This window comes from Oreochromis niloticus, linkage group LG16 (genome assembly GCF_001858045.2).
Source record: "Oreochromis niloticus isolate F11D_XX linkage group LG16, O_niloticus_UMD_NMBU, whole genome shotgun sequence".
Lineage (NCBI taxonomy): Eukaryota > Metazoa > Chordata > Actinopteri > Cichliformes > Cichlidae > Oreochromis > Oreochromis niloticus.
In genome coordinates, this window is record NC_031987.2 from 14,830,218 (window position 1) to 14,836,476 (window position 6,259).

Here is a 6,259-nt window from a genome sequence, read left to right on the forward strand (position 1 = left end):
GATAAGCCCTAAAGAGACGCTATTTCAAAGTCCACGTGTATTTAACACCTCTCTTCTGGCAGCTAATTAGGACAGTTTCAAATTGTTCATTATGCGAGTTAATTTTAGGACATACCTGCAGAGGTAGATCCAGTTTAGTAACATCTGCCAGAGTGTTTGTACTAGTTTGTGCTTCTGATATATTACTGAAGCCAGATTTAAATTGAGTGCACGAAATATAGACATTTATAAAAATTTAAATCGCATCTGTGTCATTGCAAGACTTGTGGACTAAAAATAAAGTTCTTTGATGGGAACTTAGGTTTCTTGTTTTTCATCAAAATGGTCAGAAAGAAAATTCCCATGTATCTCCCTCTGATTTTACTTTAAAGCAAAAGAATTTAAAGGCAGGACATAATTTGACTGTTATTCTCTGGGGAGGGAAAAAAGAGTTTAAAGACAGTTTAAATCGGCAATAAATGCTTCCATCAGGAGTTACCTTATTTTTCGTTCCACAAGTGGTCGGACTCGCATATTTCACACTGCCTTAAAATATTCTTAACAGTGAGTTATTCTGCCTCACACAAGATTGAGCCAGAGAGCAAAGATAAGAGGGATGGAGTGAGAAAGAGATGCAGAGGCAGAGGGGAGAAGAGGAGGAAGACACAGAGGGGGCTGCTAAATTAAGCCATTGTGACTCAAAATCCTCCTTTAATAAGGTTCATGCTGTCTACAACTTCATCATTTTCTCCTGAATGATAATTACTTTATTCAATCATGTTCAAGGTTTTAGTGAAAGCTAGCATTGATTGATTAACTTCAATTACCATGCTTGCATTTGCATAGATAAAAACTGCTTTTCAATTTGTGAGTGGCACGCGGGTGGAAACCCTGCCTTGATATTTGCATTTCAATGTGAACGGTGAAGGATAAAGGTGGGAGCGGGGTCTGATCACTGCTAAGCCCTTTCTGGTCGGCTGCGCCAGCATCTATTTTTCCATAAACACCCTTTGTTATGATGTTGGTTTGCTCCCTCCACGCAGAGAGAGCCAGCAGCGAGCTCTGTTTGCAGGCTGGCTTGTCGGCTCTGTTGGGGGATTAGGCTGCGTCGCACTACAACTCAGTCGAGAGCTTAGGTGAGCGCAGGCTGTGGCAGTGCACTGCTCTCACAACAGTTGAACACCAGGCAGATGAATGGGTGAATGTTGGAAAATTTCACACTCCAAGGAATTGTATATGCTGCATTCTATCTATAGGCTCACCGAGCTAATGAAGATGCACATGTGTAAAGAGCGGGAGGCAGTGGGAGATAATTACAATTATCACATGTCTATATCAATCATCATTAACGAGATTGAAAAACATGCATAAACCCACACAATTTATCTTGACATACTTATTTAACCGTCAAATTATTTTAATTTTCGTAACTTTTTTTTTTTTGAAGCACCTCGTGTCATGCCAGCCACACAACTACATGCTCATTTACAGATGACAAGATATCCCCTCTCTTGACAACCTGAAATCTTTTGCTTCTTGCCAACTTTAAGTGATAATGGAAAAACCAACAGATACTTGTAATTGAATTATTGTAACTGCAAGGCATGAGCACCTAAGTGTGAAAAAAAATTTTTTTTTTTTGAAGTCCGTTGCCACTTGATCTCCTGTGAGCTAAAATAAAAAATAATGAGAGGAGGTGGTTTCGTAATGTATTTCCATTTGTGCTCCGGTCCATGCAAGGAACCGTATAGATATACAGTGAGCGAAATCACAGCTGTGCCACTTATGCATGAGTATTGGGATTACTGTCACCTTTGTCTGCATATTTTTTCTTTGATTAATGTCACCCAAATGCTGTGTCTTCCAATTGAGAACCCAGTTCATTTGCATGATTTTTTGTACATGGTGCAAATTTGGGGATAAATTAGTCAGTCTCCCTATGTTGGCATGGCACTGAGTGATTTTTACAGAAGGAAAAGAGTCTCAGAGCAGTACTCCCAGAGAATTACACCTGTGAGATATGCTAATCATTAACACAGCCATAATGACCTTATTTACCTTCATATAAAAGACAGAAATTAGCATTAGGTGCCCTAAATGAACAGGGAGTTAATAATCAAGGCACTCACTTTTACCCCCCATTTGTTAGCTGGAGAGGCGTCAATATGTTTAGTTGGAGGCAACCATCAGTTGATGCCTTTAAAACGTATTATGGCGCCATCCCCTATTGCTGCCTTGAAGGGGAATTCCCAGATGGTGGGCTATGATTAGGTAGTTCACTTAGCTGTTTAGAATTGAGCATCTGGAAACACAGGTTGAATTAACACCACTGGGTCCCTCATTTTCTCTAAATGAGTGTCATTCAATTAATCTAATTATTAGGCATGCAAAAACTGAAGGACTAATAGATTCCTATTATACCATCATTATCATCTCTTACTCACAAGTGCTTACATTTCCAAGCGGACTCATGTGTTCGGCACCAAAAGAAACAGCCTCGAGCTTTGCTCTTATACCTTCAGCTTACCTACGGACAAGTTTAGAAAATTGACAAACTTGGTTACTTTTTAAATGATCTCATTTGCATTTTGCTTTCTACTGTGCAGCGAGTTTCACTTATTCTCATTTCTGGTCCTTTCGGATGCAGAGGCCCTGCTGGTTTCCACTTTTGTCATGTAATCAGGGCCTGATTTAGACCTAGAACACCAGCTGAATGAAATTAAGATTCTAGTAGGACTGAAAACAAGCAGCACTCTGGGTACTGAGGAGCAGGACTGAGAGCCACTTAATTACAGCACTGTATCTGTGACAAAATAAAATGCACCTCAGAGGCATCATTAGCAACAGATACACGGGCAGATCATCGGTATAGGTATGAAACTGAACAAAACAAGTCTTAAAGCGATTACAAGTGAGAAAACTGACGATCACATTAGAGGAGAAATTTCAGAACATCATAGCCGTATCCTATGTGGGACTCCTGTGGCTATTTCTGCTACATTTGTTGCAAACAAAAAGGTTGATCGAGGGGTTTTCTTTTGAACACATTGTCCTTCTGTCACTTCACGCTATTTGACATAATGGACGGGCAGAACAGATGATAGGTGTCAGGTCCTCATCAGCCACCTCCCGATCATGTGATGCAAGCCTAAAATGGCCCATCTCACATCTCTCTTCTCTGTTCCCCCTCTAACTCCCCCTCTCTGGATCCCCTGCTGGCCGGAAGGACCCTCTCCCAAGCCTGGAGTGGCTCCTGCTGGGACTAGTGAGCCGCTGGCGAGAGAGGCAGGGGAGGGAAAGAGGAGGAGGAGGTGGTTGAGGGTGTGGGGGTGTTACACAGACCTGGAGAACACTAGCAGTCCCCAACCTTACCCATCACCCTCCACCCCATCCCAGACTGCTATCTTCCGTTCCTACAGACCCTCCCCCCACACAGACAAGCACTCTCCCTGCTGTTTGTGTGTGTATATGTGTTTATGCACTTCTATTCTAGCCCATGCATGTGTGACAAAGCGACTGCGTCCTTGTGTGTGCGTCTGTGTTTTCACACAGATGTACTTGCTTGGTTGTGTTAGAATTATTTTTAGTGCGTAGCGTGTGTGCGTGTGGCCGTGTTCCTGAAAGACTGAGTGAGTAAACATGTCCCGGGAAAGGCTGAACATCAAGAGTAAAGAACAATAAATCTACTGCACAGAACTAATCATACAGAGGTAACAATCCACCCAGAGCTTGAGCTAGTCAATTAAATCATCAGCTCATTAGAATAAAACCACTTAAGCTGTAATCAAATAACTTTGAATCCTTAGATCAGCATCTAAAAAAAGAAGACTTTCTATTTTCTGTTTCTTTTCCTCTCCAACTAATATCCAGTTTTCTCAGTTTCCATGAGATTTTTTTTTGTCATTACTTCACCCACCTTCCAACAGGCCCTCTACCAACCACACTCCAGTCTAGCCCTGTCTGCAAGGCAAACACCCCGGCAACTTAATTCACAAAGAAGAGATACCAATTTCTTCTCAGCAAGAGATATATCAAGGATGTTAAACAAAGCAAACAGCTGCATTGAATTCTGATGGCGCAAAGCTAAGCCTTCAATTTGAGCCTTCTCTCAGAAAAAAAAAAGCAGAATTTAGCTTCAAATATATTCCTGGTAGAAAAGAGAGCGTATTGTGTTATCATGAGAGTCTGTTTACCTAGTGAATCTACATATGGCTATCTAATATCTTTGTGCCATTGAGCAGGTTGGAAGCTGGAGTCCCAGGGGTTTCAAGGCTGGGATTATGCATGGCGGGGGTTGAACTATTGCCCCTGTGTGATTGAAAGACCTCCACCAGCTTAGGCCCTGTTTATTGTACATTTGCATTGCTCACTTCCACGAGGCTGCTGGGAACTATCAGTGGCCAGGCAGCTCATATCTGGGCTTCTGTAATTCGGTTTCCTGCGGATCCCCCTCATGCCTTCCAGCAAGCAGGAGGCGCTGAGGGCTTATAGGCAATCATTTAGTCTGATTGACCAGGATATTCTCTGATCAATATCTCGTACCAGGCCCCACACGGTGAGAAAAAACAAATCAAGTGTTTGCGCATTTCAAGCCAGTATTTACACTGACATTCAGGATTCAATACCAAAACACTTCTCCTTAATTTCGAGTAACAAGAGGAAGGCCGCTTTGACTATGTCATGCTTTGCAAATGAAGAAATGTAAGATTAGCGATGTTGTGAGGCAACTTTAAGATGCACGGCATGTTTTGTGTCAGTAAGTTGGATTCTGAGTCATCTCTTGCCAATGAAGTGAAGATCTATTAATAAAGATAATTGCGTTTGGATCCATGCCCTGAAGTGGTCAACTATGCAATTTCACTAATTCATCCTGGTGAAAGGTTGACCTTAAGAAATGTAATTACACACACACCTCAGTTACATCGGGAACCCAAGAGGTCTGCAAAACGTTTACTGGTGAAGAAGGTATAATTACCAGAAAACAATTAGCCCATTACTGTGGCAGTTGGCAGAAGAGTTTTTTTTTCTGGTGCATCTTCTGGCTTTAAGCAAACAATTTATTATGAAAATCCTGTTACTAAATTACATGTTATCTGTACTAAAGCAAGAGTGAAGATTGTTTGACTTGTTAATTTCTTTCTTTTCCCCCTTAGGTCTTACTTCTCTCTTAAATAGTGAAAACTGAGTTATTAAAATTTGCGAGAAACTCAATGCACCTGTCTATCTTTAAGGTATACAGTGGGGACCAGCATTAGTTCTACATGGCCACGTGGAATTAAGTGGTTTAGAGTAGCCTGGTATAAACACAAATCATTTATGAATTTTAATAGGCCCACCCATGCCTCATAACTATGCATGACTTCATACTTTCATAATTGACAGGAAATATGATCTAGGCCAAGGGTCGCCTATTAGAATGACTTTTCATTTAATTTTTTGACAGCCCAATACACAAATACAGGGTGGATTTCTTGAGCATATTCATGTAGTGCACAGGAACCTTTCTGGTGAAGTCTAGCAGCAAACCCCTGAGGTCAGGACCACCTCTCTTATAATTACGTACTACTACATTTTGTAGTAGTACAGCATATCTCCCTTTGAGTCGCACAATGCTGTTGTTCAAGTGGAAATTCGGCTTGTTCGTTAAAGTGGTTAAAAGCATATCTCACAAAGCTAAAATGTACATTAGATATACAGATCGTTTCCGCTGGCAGGTATGCTGTGCACTCTGATGTCGAGCATGCAGACTGAGCAAATATAAAATGTTGCCTTTCGCTCAAGTTCAGCCGTAGGTCAGGATGACCCCCTCCCCTCGCTCTTCTTCCACACCTACCCTGACCAGGACTGTTCTGTGGCAGCGAGGTGTTCATATACAATGGAACAATATGCCGTGGGAGGTCGAGGAATGTGGGCTCTATCACCCCCCTTTTAGAACAAGCTAAAACTCATTGTATCCCTTAGATGTAAATCTACACCTCTGGGCTATAAAAGTGCTACAAAGAAGCTTCTTGACTGTGTAAATTAACATTCATCCCACTCGCAATTAAGCAGACAGACTGACATTGTAGCTCCTACATGGCAGCAACACTGGGGGCTTTGTTGACATGGCGTCTGGATAGAGGAAAAACCAGAGGAAAATATTTTCAACTGAGTCATCGACTGGACATTGGGATCTGGAGACTAGAGTCTGAGTGCAAAACAAGATGCTGTAATTCAGCTTTTGCTCTCTCGTGGGATACTATTGCGCCATTATTAAAGTCATCTTCACACCAACAGGAGC